Source organism: Ipomoea nil, unplaced genomic scaffold (genome assembly GCF_001879475.1).
Source record: "Ipomoea nil cultivar Tokyo-kokei standard unplaced genomic scaffold, Asagao_1.1 scaffold1895, whole genome shotgun sequence".
NCBI classification, from domain to species: domain Eukaryota; kingdom Viridiplantae; phylum Streptophyta; class Magnoliopsida; order Solanales; family Convolvulaceae; genus Ipomoea; species Ipomoea nil.
Genome location: NW_017618323.1, coordinates 1,153,407 through 1,167,489, shown reverse-complemented (window position 1 = coordinate 1,167,489; position 14,083 = coordinate 1,153,407).

Sequence of the window (14,083 nt, the reverse complement as noted above, 5' to 3'; positions counted from 1 at the left end):
TTTAATGGCCATAAATATAAATATTTACAACAAGAATCTAATTTTAAGTAGAATTTTAAGGTGGATTTCACAATTCATTGACTGATTTACTAATGAATGTATGTGATAAATTTACAATATTAAAGACTAAGGTGGAATTTGGTTCAAAGATACGAACCAAAATCAAAATTCGAATTTGGAATGACCAAACTTTTAGTTAAACTGATGTACCTTAAACTAGAAGGTGACGCACCTTAAACTTTAAATATACGCACCTTAACAGCACGTTTGGTTCACGGAATGAATTTTGAGGTAATAGGAATGCTATTCCATAAGGAATGGAATAGACAAGGAATAGAATAGGAATTGTATTCTATTATTTGGTTAGCGGAAGGAATAGACTTTAGAAATTATATTACAGTGTTTGGTTGATTTAAGGAATAGAAATGAAATATGTTTTAAAAGACATAAATACCCTTATAAAAATATGTGATGATGGCGATGGTGGCGGCGGCGGTGGTGGTGATGGCGGTGGTGGCGGTGGTGCTGGGGTGGTGGTGGTGGTGGTGGCGGTGGCAGTGGTGGGGGCTACGGTGGTGGTGGCGACAGTGACGGTTGTGGCAGTGGTGGTAGGGGCGATGGCGGTTGTGGTGGCGGCGGCATCAACGATGGTGGTGGCAGTGGTGGTGATGGTGGTGGTGGCGGTGGTGGGACTGGGGTGGTAGTGGTGGTGGTGGCGGTGGCAGTGTTGGGGGCGGCGATGGTGGTGGGGGCGGCGACGGTTGTGGCCATGGTGGTGGTGTCGGCGGCGGCGGTGATGGTGGTGGTGGCGATGACGGTGGTGAAATAGGATAAATTTATATATAGGATAAAAAAATTAGGTTAAAGAAAGGGGTAAAAAAGAAAATAGATTCTAAAATTTATTCCTAAGCGTTCAGTAATAGGCTAATACCAGGGGGGGCCTAGTAATAGCTATTACCTTATTTGAGGTAATAGGCTATTACCAGGAATATTATTCCTGGTAATAGAAATGGTTACCAAACAAAGGAATAGGCCTATTACTGAGAATGCTATGCCATTCCCGACCTATTCCGTGAACCAAACGGGCCATAAGTTTTAGACTTAAGCACCTTAAACTTTAAACTAAGACACATAATGTTATAAACTTACACACCTTAACTTATAAACTTACGCACCATAAGCTTTGAACTTACGCGCCTTAAGCTTTAAACATACGCACCTTAAGCTGTGACCTTATGCAAAATGATCATAATGTCACGACGTTTTTTTTAACTGTTCTTCATTTTAGGCTGTTGATTTTGGCAAGATCAAAAACTATGATTAATCTGCATGTTTCACCTAGGAGAATCCTTACACCTAATCCCTTATATATATATATATATATATATATATATATATATATATATATATATATATATATATATATATATATATATATATATATATATATATATATATATATATATAGAATCCGGATCAGGTGAGGACCTAATCTTAGGTGAGGACGTGAGGACTAATCTTGTGCATTTGTTTTTTTATTTGGATGGTCCAGATTTGAGTTCTTGAGATGACATGGATTGATCTTTTTTGTTAAAGTGGGATAATAGTGTCTTTTTCTATTTTTTTAAGTGTGAACGCATGTATAATCCTTGGCCAAATTGGTTTCCTATTTTCTTGGATCATCACCGTTGCAATTTGGAGCCACAATTTCTTCATCATTGATTGAGTGTTCGCCCATGCAAACTAATCAGTATTTTTTATTTTTTTTTCGCTTGTTCTTTTGAGTATAATATTGTCTATATTTGGATTATCGTGTATATGTATAAATGCCTGGGTAGTACGATTGTGCATTCGTGTGTGCTGATTGTGCAACCTAGTGTTGTAAGTTGTGCACTATAGGCTAGGGAGTTGTGCATTATAGCACATAGTTCAATGCATCGTAGAACATTGGATGTTCACTGTATGATTTTTTGGCGGGGTTCGAATGCACAACAATGAAGTTATTGATGCACAACACTCAGTATAGGAATGCACAACACTCAGTATAGGAATGCACAACATTTTGTATAGGAATGCACATATTTTAATAAGACTGATTTACCCTAAATTTATATATTTTAATATTTTAAAGGGATTTGTTTTTTTAATCTCAATCATACATCATTCTGATTTAATGGTCTAGATTAGTCCTCACGTCCTCACCTAAGATTAGGTCCTCACCTGATCCGGACCCTATATATATATATATATATATATATATATATATATATATATATATATATATATATATATATATATATATATATATATATAAAGTTACCTTTGTATTCACCTACTATCAAGTAAAAGTGAAGATTGATATGATTTATCTATTTGGATAGATCAACAGTTAAGGATTGTAACCTTGGGGTGTGGTTGAGTGGAAGGGACTCATCCATCTTTAACCAAAGGTTCAAGGGTTCGATCATTGGCTTTGGGTATGGAGCAACCTTAAATCTCAAAGTCAGTTATCCTACTCAAAAGAGGTGTCTACAATTCAGCAAGAGAATTAATCACTGTGTTCGACGGTGAAAAACTGAAAACTCTGGGTACACCCCAAAAAAAAAAAAAAAAAAAAAAAAAAAAACAGTTATAGATTGTTGAAAAATAAGGGGAAAACAGCATACCGGTTTTATAAATATTGCAAACTTGAAAGTTTGCAATGATTATAAAATTGACACTATGTTTTCTTTACTAAAATCCTTAATCATGGATAAATCATGATGGACGAATGTAATCAGTCTTTACTTTTATAGGAATTCTCTATTATGATTTAAACCCCTAATATATATATATATATATATATATATATATATATATATATATATATATATATATATATATATATATATATATATATATATATATATATATATATATATATATATATATATATATATAATCCGGATCAGGTGAGGACCTAATCTTAGGTGAGGACGTGAGGACTAATCTTGTGCGTTTGTTTTTTTATTTGGATGGTCCAGATTTGAGTTCTTGAGATGACATGGATTGATCTTTTTTGTTAAAGTGGGATAATAGTGTCTTTTTTTATTTTTTTTTTAAGTGTGAACGCATGTATAATCCTTGGCCAAATTGGTTTCCTATTTTCTTGGATCATCACCGTTGCAATTTGGAGCCGCGATTTCTTCATCATTGATTGAGTGTTCGCCCATGCAAACTAATCAGTATTTTTTATTTTTTTTTTCGCTTGTTCTTTTGAGTATAATATTGTCTATATTTGCATTGTCGTGTATATGTATAAATGCCTGGGTAGTACGATTGTGCATTCGTGTGTGCTGATTGTGCAACATAGTGTTGTAAGTTGTGCACTATAGGCTAGGGAGTTGTGCATTATAGCACATAGTTCAATGCATCGTAGAACATTGGATGTTCACTGGTATGATTTTTTGGCGGGGTTTGAATGCACAACAATGAAGTTATTGATGCACAACACTCAGTATAGGAGTGCACAATATTTTGTATAGGAATGCACATCTTTTAATAAGACTGATTTACCCTAAATTTATATATTTTAATATTTTAAAGGGATTTGTTTTCTTAATCCGTGTGATTTGTTTCTTTTAATCTCAATCATACATCATTCTGATTTAATGGTCTAGATTAGTCCTCACGTCCTCACCTAAGATTAGGTCCTCACCTGATCCGGACCCTATATATATATATATATATATATATATATATATATATATATATATATATATATATATATATATATATATATATATATATATATATATATATATATATAATTAGGTTCAAATGTGGTTGGTGTGTCCAAGTGTGGTTGTGTGGTTAAATTTGAGCCATTGATCTTGCTTAAATCAACATCCAGGACTACAAAAATTAAAAAAAAAAAATCACAGTGGCAATTTAGTAATTTTTGCATCTAGGTCAAATTTAAAGTGCGTGGTTTTCCTTCTTAAGGTGCGTGAGTTTTGTGCTTAAGGTGCGTGAGTTTTGTGCTTAAGGTGCGTGGGTTTTGTGTTTAAGGTGCGTGAGTTGTGTGCTTAATGTGAGTAGTTGTTGAAATTTAAGGTGCATGACTTTTGTGCTTAAGGTGCGTGGGTTGTGTGCTTAATGTGAGTAGTTGTTGAAACTTAGTGCGTGATTTTCCTTCATAAGGTGCGTTGTTTTTGTTCTTAAGGTGCGTGGGTTTTTTGCTTAAGGTGCGTGAGTTTTTGTGCTTAAGGTGCGTGAGTTTTGTGCTTAGTGTGAGTAGTTGTTGAAACTTAAGGTGCGTGGTTTTCCTTCTTAAGGTGCGTTGTTTTCCTTTTTAAAGTGCATGATTTGTATGCTTAAAGTGCGTCAGTTGTGTGAAACTTAAGGTAAGCCATTTTAAAACCTTAGGTGCGTGATATGTATTCTTAAGGTGCTTTGTTGTGTGATTAAGGTGCGTGGTTTGTGTACTTAAGGTACTTTGTTTGTGTGATTAAGGTGTGTGATTTGTGTATTTAAGGTTCACCATTTTAATGCTTAAGGTTAGTCAACCGCACGAGAAGCTATACCCGCACTTGAACCCTTCCATATATATATATATATATATATATATATATATATATATATATATATATATATATATATATATATATATATATATATATATATATATATATATATATATATATATATATATATATATAATTAGGTTCTGGTGCGGTTAGGGTGTCCAGGTGCGGTTGTGCGGTTTAATCTTGGCCATTCATCTCGCTTAAATCAACGTTCAGGATTGTCAAATTTTTTTTAGAAAATGCGGTGGCAATTTTGTAATTTTTGCATCTAGGTCAAAATTAAGGTGAGCGGATATGTGATTAATGTGCGTGAGTTTTGTATATAAGATGCGTGAGATTTGTGCGTAAGGTGCGTGAGTTTTGTGCTTAATGTGCGTGGAGTTGGGCTTAACGTGAGTAGTTGTTAAAACTTAAAGTGTGAACTTTTGTGCTAAAGGTGCGTGAGATTTATTCTTAATGTGAGTGGAGTTTGTGCTTAATGTGCGTAGGGTTTGTGCTTAAATTTGTAGGGCTTCGACAACCCTGCCAAATTTTGGCGCCGTTGCCGGGGAACTAAAATCGTTTCTTGAGTTTTCTTTGTGATTGTTTCTGTTGTCCTTAGTGTTGCATGACTCGTTCCTCTCATTCAGGAGAATTGCAATATATCCCTGAGATTGAGAAAGTCGCAAGGCAACTAAGGAAAGAAACAAAGCAAAGGAATAGCTCCTCGAGTTCTGAAGAGGTAAATTCAACTTGTGATCCAGTAAACGAGGAGGTTGTAAGTAAAATGGCTGAACCAATTAATAGAACACTTAGGGAGTTAGCTGCACCGAATCTAAACCAACAACCTCTATGCATAACAATACCAAATCTTGAGGTTGATTTTGCTTTAAAATCTGGTTTGATTCATTTACTCCCTATTTTTCGAGGTTTGGCTGGTGAAGACCCACATAAACACTTGAAAGAGTTTCAAGTAGTTTGTGCAGGTATGAAACCACGTGGGGTGACTGATGAGCATATAAGTCTTAGAGCATTTCCATTTTCATTAAAAGATAAAGCAAAAGATTGGCTCTATAATCTTTCCCCTAATTCAGTTAACACGTGGAATGATGTGAAAAAATTATTTCTAGAAAAATTCTTCCCTGCATCTAGGGCAACTAATATTAGGAAGGAAATATATGGGATAAGACAATGTACAGGTGAAACATTGTACGAGTATTGGGAAAGATTCAAGGAGTTGTGTTCTAGCTGTCCACACCATCAAATCTCAGACCAACACCTGATACAATACTTTTATGAAGGGCTGTTACCTACGGATAGAAGTATGGTAGATGCAGCTAGTGGTAGTTCTTTGGCTGACAAGACACCCACGGATGCTAGACAATTAATATCAACCATGGCAGAAAATTCTCAACAATATGGGACACGTGCGGATGGATCTATTCGTAGATTTAACGAGGTAAGTACTTCTCAACTTGAAAATAAAATTTCAGATTTGACTACTCTTGTGCGTCAAATGGCTGTAGGACAAATGCAATCTACGGGAGCATGTGGAATATGTTCATTTGTCGGGCATCCCACAGACATGTGCCCAACATTGCAAAATCCAAATCAATAGTTGAATGCAATAGGTGGATTTCCTAGTCAACCCAACCGAAAATATGATCCCTTTTCAAACCAGCATAATCCCGGATGGAGAGATCATCCAAACTTGAGCTATGGGAATCAAGGAGCGCAACCAAGGTTTCAAAATCAGAATTTTAGACAATTCCAAACACCTCAGCAATCTCAACCCCAAGCTTCAAATTCAGGTATGTCTTTAGATGAAATTGTTAAAGCACTTGCTAATAACACTCAACAGTTTCAACAAGAAACAAGAGCTGGTATTCAACAATTGGGCAATCAAATTTCCCAATTAGCCACATCTGTTAGCAAGTTGGAAGCCCAAGCTTCGGGGAAACTACCATCACAAACGGAGGTAAACCCTAAAGAAAATGTGAATGCAATCACATTGAGAAGTGGTAAGCAACTTCAGCCTGAATCCCCATTACCAGTAGAAGAGCAAAAAGAAGGAAAATCAAAGGAGGAAAGTGAGTCTACGACTAATGAAAAATCCAAGATAAGTTCTGAATCTTCTTTTGGTCAATATGATTCATCTCTACCCCCTTTTCCTTCAAGGTTAGCAAAATCAAACGAAGAAGAACATGAAAATCAGATTTTGGAAACCTTTAGAAAGGTAGAAATCAACATCCCCTTACTAGAAGCCATAAAGCAAATTCCTAAGTATGCAAAGTTTCTAAAGGAACTTTGTACCAATAAGAGGAAGTTGAAGAGTAAGGAGACCATCATATTGGGTAAAAATGTTTCAGCCATGATAAGTAATGATCTACCTAAAAAGTGCAAGGATCCAAGTATGTTCACCCTACCCTGTATAATTGGTAATAAAGAGATTAAACGTGCCATGTTAGATTTAGGTGCATCAATAAATGTCATGCCATTTTCCATTTATCAAGCTTTAAATATAAATTCTTTGCAAGGAACTAGAATAGTTGTTCAATTAGCCGATCGTTCTTGTGTGCATCCAGTTGGAGTCGTAGAGGATGTTTTAGTGCAAGTTAATGGACTGGTTTTTCCTGTTGATTTTTATGTTTTGAAAATTAATGATGATGCAATAGATCAATCAACTCCAATTCTGTTAGGTAGACCATTTATGAAAACTGCTAAAACAAAGATAGATGTTGATAAGGGTATTCTTTCTGTTGAGTTTAATGGAGAAATTGCTGAATTTAATATTTCTGATGCAATGAAGTATCCTGATGATTATCATTCTCTTTATCATGTGGATGTAATTGATTCAATAGTGCAAGATGTTTTTGAAGATAGTTTTGCTGAAAATTTGTTTGATTTAGAAGCTGAATTTGATTTAGATGAGTTTGTTGATTCTTCTTGTGAAGTTTTATCAGCTGTAATATCTGGTTTAAATTCTGCAAATGCTGATTTTTCTTTAACTCATGAAAAAATATTGCCATCTGTGTTGCGGGCTCCAACTTTAGAGTTAAAAACTCTGCCTGATCACCTCAAGTATGTATACTTAGGTGAGGGAGAGACATTACCCGTCATTATCTCAAATAAGTTGTTACAGGAACAAGAAGATAAGTTGGTTTCACTGTTGAAAGAACACAAAACTGCAATGGGTTGGACTTTAACTGATATAAAAGGTATAAGTCCAGCTGTTTGTATGCACAGAATCCATTTGGAAGAAGATGTCAGACTAGTAAGGGAGCCATAGAGAAGACTCAACCCAACATTGAAGGATGTGGTATTTAAAGAAATTCTTAAACTTTTGGATGCAGGTATAATTTACCCGATTTCTGATAGTGAATGGGTAAGTCCAGTGCATGTAGTTCCAAAGAAAACTGGTATAACTGTGGTAAGAAATCAAAAGAATGAATTGGTACCCATGAGAGTACAAAATGGTTGGAGAATGTGTATAGATTTTAGAAAACTAAACTTAGTTACAAGAAAATATCATTTTCCTTTACCTTTTATTGATCAAATGTTAGAAAGGTTAGCTAGAAAATCTTGTTTTTGCTTTTTGGATGGATTTTCAGGTTACTATCAGATAGCCATTGCTCAGGAAGACCAAGAAAAAACTACTTTTACTTGCCCATTTGGAACATTTGCGTTCAGGAGGATGCCGTTTGGCTTATGTAATGCCCCAGGAACATTCCAAAGATGCATGATGAGTTTTTTTTTTCTGAATTTATTGAGAGTTGCATAGAAGTGTTTATGGATGACTTTACTGTTTATGGTGATTCCTTTGAAGTGTGTTTAAATAATTTGTCTAAAGTTTTAAAAAGATGTATTGATGCGAATTTAGTTCTGAATTATGAAAAATGTCATTTTATGGTTAGTCAAGGAATTGTGTTAGGGCATGTAATTTCAGCTAAGGGGATAGAAGTTGATAAAGCTAAAGTGGATTTGATTGTGAACTTACCTTACCCTACAAATGTTAGGGAAGTTCGTTCTTTTCTTGGACATGCAGGATTTTATCGCAGGTTTATTAAGGATTTCTCAAGGATTGCTGTCCCATTGTCTAAACTATTGCAAAAGGAGGTTACTTTTGAGTTCGGAAGGGAATGTCAAGAAGCTTTTGACAAGCTTAAGGCACTGCTGACAAGTGCTCCTGTTATTCAACCTCCAAACTGGGAACTCCCCTTTGAGATTATGTGCGATGCCAGCAACTATGCAGTTGGACCTGTTTTGGGCCAAAGAGTTGGGAAGTAAAGTCATGTCATATACTATGCTTCGAGAACATTGAATGCTGCACAATGCAGTTACTCCACAACTGAAAAAGAACTTTTAGCTGTTATTTTTGCTTTAGATAAATTTAGATCTTATTTGCTTGGTTCTAAAGTCATAGTTTTTTTTGACCATGCGGCATTGGAGTATCTTTTGGGGAAAAAAGAATCTAAGCCCAGGCTGATAAGATGGATTCTATTACTTCAGTAGTTTGATTTGACAATTAAGGATCGAAAGGGAGCTGAAAATCCAGTGACGGATCATCTAAGTAGATTGGTAAGAGATAGGATATACTTCCTATTTCTGAAAATTTTCCTGATGAGCAATTATTCCAGTTGTCAGGTATGGTTCCTTGGTATGCTGATCTTGTTAATTACTTAGTGACGGGAGTTTTACCTGGTTACATTAGTAAGTCTAGGAAAGAAAAAATAAGAAGTGAAGCTAAATATTATGTTTGGGATGAGCCATATCTGTGGAAGTTTTGTGCTGACCAAGTAATAAGACGATGTGTGTCTGAAAATGAACAGCAGTCAGTTTTAACTTTTTGCCATAATTATGCATGTGGTGGTCATTTTAGTCCTAAACGAACTGCGAGAAAAGTGTTGGATAGTGGTTTGTATTGGGAAAATTTGTTTAAAGATGCATACTTGTGCTGTAAAACTTGTGAAAAATGTCAGAAAACTGGTTCATTATCTCGTAGGAATGAAATGCCTCAAATTCCTATTTTGATTGTGGAAATATTTGATGTGTGGGGCATTGATTTCATGGGACCTTTTCCATCATCTTGTGGCTTTCAATATATTCTGTTAGCTGTTGATTATGTGTCAAAATGGGTGGAAGCAAAAGCCACCAAAACTGATGATTCTTCCGTAGTTGCAGGTTTTATGAAATCTAACATCTTTAACAGATTTGGAGTTCCGCATGTTGTTATAAGTGATCAAGGGAGTCATTTTTGCAATAAAGTAATTGAAGCATTGTTCAAGAAGTATGGAGTGCATCACAGAACAGCTACAACGTACCATCCCCAAACCAATGGGCAAGCTGAAGTGTCCAATAGAGAGGTAAAATCCATTTTGGAAAAGACTGTGAACACAGGTAGAAAAGATTGGAGCTTACACTTAGATGATGCGCTATGGGCTTATCGGACAGCTTACAAAACTCCGATTGGGATGTCCCCTTATCGGTTAGTTTTTGGAAAAGCTTGTCATTTGCCCGTAGAGATTCTGGTGAAGAAAGAAAATTGCAGTTACAGGAGTTGGAAGAGTTGAGGTTAGATGCTTATGAAAATTCTAGAATATACAAGGGGAAAACCAAGATGTTCAATGACAACATGATTTTGAGAAAGAATTTTGAGGTAGGCCAAAAGGTTTTGTTATATAATTCTCGTTTGAAGCTTATGCCTGGTAAGTTACGTACTCGTTGGATTGAACCTTTCGTTGTTTCTAACATTTTTCCTTATGGTACAATGGAGATTAAAAGCATTGATACAGGAAAACTTTTTAAGGTTAATGGTCACAGGTTGAAACCATTTCATGAGGGAATGGTAGTTTTGACTTTGGAAGATGTTGATTTAGCCCTCCCAGAGTACTTTAATTGATAAAAACACATTTGAGGTTACGTCGGGCATAACGACGTTAAACAAATGCGCTCTTGGGAGGCAACCCAATTCAATAATCCATTTTTTTCTTTATTTGTTTACTTTTCAAATAAGTCTTCTTAGAATATGCTCAATTTCTTTATGAATATGTGAAGTTTTTATGTGTGCATACATTAAGGACAATGCATTAATTAAGTGTGGGGGAGAGTATTGCACACTGATGATGGGTAAACAATGGTAGTATTGGACTTGATGACTTGTTTTGATTACTTTCTTGTTATTTAGGGATATGTCTTAAGTTAGGATATATTTTTGGTATAGAGTTTTAACACATGAGAGAAGCAAGCATGATTTTACTTAATTTTTCTTTTCTTTTATACAAAAAAAAAAATCTATACTTTTAAGATCCTTGTTAGTTTTATTGAATGAAAATGTCCAAGACTTGATGCAATTTGACCCTTTTGGTGAGCTTTTGAGCCTAAAGAGCAACACTTTGCTCAATTTTATTTGTTATGTGATATCAAGCATGGCTTGTGTATGCTAGAACTTGTTCTTAAATGCATTTTAAGACCACATTCAAGTGGGTTAGAACATGAGGATGAAGAGGGCACTTAGGTTGAGTCACTTTTAGCCAAAAAGCCTACCTTACATTTCAACTCTTAGTGAGCCACTTTGAGCTTTTAGCCTTTCTTTTATTTTAATTACCACATTACAAGCCATTTTCCCTTTCTTTGTTAATTTCCCCCAATGAATTTTGAACCCTTGAATTGAAGGAATCATATTGGTCTATCTACACAAAATTTTGCTTGTTGTTATTGACAATAAATTGTTTACTGTGAGTTCAAGATACAATTGAAAACTGAAAAGTGAAAAGTGTAGCTCTTATTGGGAGCCAAGTGATGATTCTTTTTAAGTGAAGTTGGGAAGTTTGCAAAAGGGAAAGAATGAGGAGGATTGAGGAAAAAGTGTTGAGAGAAAAAGAAAAACACAAAAAAAAAAAAAAACAAAACAAAAAACAAAACAAAAAAAAAACAAAAAAATGAGAAAAAAAAAGTTTAAACAAAGCTGTATAATAAAGGCAGCAAAATGGTTTGAATGGGAAAAAATATATGAAAATGAAATGGGAAGGCAATGGAGGAATGAAGGTTTGTTCAGAGCTTTGTGATTTGTTTAGGGTGAAATTTTGTGTTAAAGGCTTCTGTGATTCCTTCAACTTGATAAAGCCTACAAATTCCTTTTACCATATCCCTTGTCCCTAGCCAAGTTACAACCTTCAATAAAGACCCTTTGATTCATGGTTTAACTCATGTTTGTCAGTGGTGGAGATTTGATTTACTTGCAAGCTTATGGGATTACTTGCTATGTTTTGATTGGAGAGTTTGATACACTAAACCCTAAACACTACGAGTGCAATGAGTGAATTTTGAATCCTTGTGAGGGTGTTAAGTCTTGTTCATTGACTTTTGATAAAACTAGTGAGTTATTTTATTTATCTATTTATTTTTCAAGTGTTATCAATAAACCATGCTTGTTCTCTTGAGTGTGTTTCACCTTTAACCCTTAAATATATAATAATTTTTGAGATATTTCTAGATAGCTTTGAAAGGAGTCGGAGAAGTTTATGTTAGAAAGATGAGAATATGCTTGAGGGCAATCATAGTTTTAGTGTGGGGGAATTTTGATGAGCATATTTTATACCTTAATTTAAATAAAATTTTATAGACTAGTTTTATTATTTATATTTTATATTTTATCAATTTAGTGTATTTTGTTATATTAGGATTAGATAAGTTAGTTAATAAAATTTAAGTATAATTAAGCTTATTAGTTAGTGACATAATTAAATGAGTTGAGTGGGTCCCATTAGGTAATTAACTTAAGTTAAGTCAAATTGTTTTCTATTTTATTTGCTTTCTTTTTGCAGGTTCATGTACGCAGGCAGCGGCGAAGCGAGACGGAGAAGGCGCAGGGACAGCAACTTCGACTGGTTTCAGCGCGATTTTTGGAGAAAATTAGCAATTTTTTGAATTTGAAGATGAATTTGTTGAAGGAATTAGCTATTGATGCGGTAAGAGCCTGAATTTTAGGGAAGATTGTTGATTTGAAACCCTATAAAAGGAGAGTTATTCTGATGTATTTTAGGCAGATTGTTCCTTTTAAAATCTTAATATTTTAGAATAGTTATTCTATGTCTGGCTAGATTTCCTCAATCTGATTCAAGGGATTTGAAGTTTCAGTTGTGAATTTAGGGAGGTTCTATTTCAATTAATTTATTGGATTCATGTACTTCCTGCTCTTTCAGAGTTAATTTTACAGGAAGACTGATAGTAAATTAAATTGACAACTTACTTTATTATTGTTTTCCTATTGCTATCTTATGAGTTTATGATCCGTAATTGTCATAGATGATTAGACTGAGTAGTTTGTATTAATTATTTTGCTTTAATTAGCATATAAAGGCTAGAAAGACTAAGTTGCATATTGTAGCTATCTCAATATGTAATTTAGGCTTAGTTATTTTCCATTAAAGTGTAATGACGTTATTGGCTGAATATGGAACGCTATCGTCCCCAGTTCATTCAATAATAGTAGTTGGTTCGAATGCTTAGTTTGAATCAGTTAATTCAGGGAGATCAAAGGCTAGTTATGGCTATCCTAATTAGTCTTTGGCTAAGTACTTGAATCTAACTTTAATTTTTAAGAGCTGATGATCTGAGTCACATCTTTAAAATTCATTTCCCCTTAAATCAGAATTCAACATCTCTGAACTCGTTATTAATTATTGTTTATTTTATTTATTTTATTTATTCTTCTCAAATCCCCCAATTTTCCCTACTTTGAGTCATTTTATTTAAATTAAAGAAACAAAACTCATTAGTTCTCTTGGGATTCGACCTGGTCTTGCCACTACTACAAATTAGTGGAGTGAGCCGATATTAAATTTGTAGGGCTTCGACAACCCTGCCAGTAGGGTTTGTGCTTAATGTGTGTGAGGTCAGTGATTAATGTCAGTAGTTGTTGAAACTTAAGGTCTGTGAGTTAATACTTAAAGTGCGTGGGTTTTGTGCTTAATGTGCGTGGGTTTTGTACTTAATGTGCGTGAGTTTGTGCTTAATGTCAGTAGTTGTTGAAACTTAAAGTCTGTGAGTTAATATTTAAAGTGCGTGGGTTTTGTGCTTAATGTGCGTGAGGTTGTGCTTAATGTGTGTGGGTTTTGTACTTAATGTGCATGAGTTTGTGCTTAAGATCTAACACTTAAAGTACGTGTTTCTATCACTCAAGGAGCGTCATTTTTAGCTTATGCCTCTTTCTTCCAAACACGGGCGCATTTTTTTTTATATAATTTTCATTGATTTGAGCCGTTGATCTAAATTTGATCAACAGCTCAGATCTAACCGCACAACCGCACGGGAAGCTATACCCGCACCTGAACCCTTCCATATATATATATATATATATATATATATATATATATATATATATATATATATATATATATATTTCTATGTTTAAATTGTTCTACCGATTCATATTTGTATTGATTTATGCTCAAAATAATGGTAACGATACATACTGATAATAATTTATGCTTCCTCCTAAGTGCTCTGTCGGGTCGGGGTGTGGGGGGCCCTTAGGG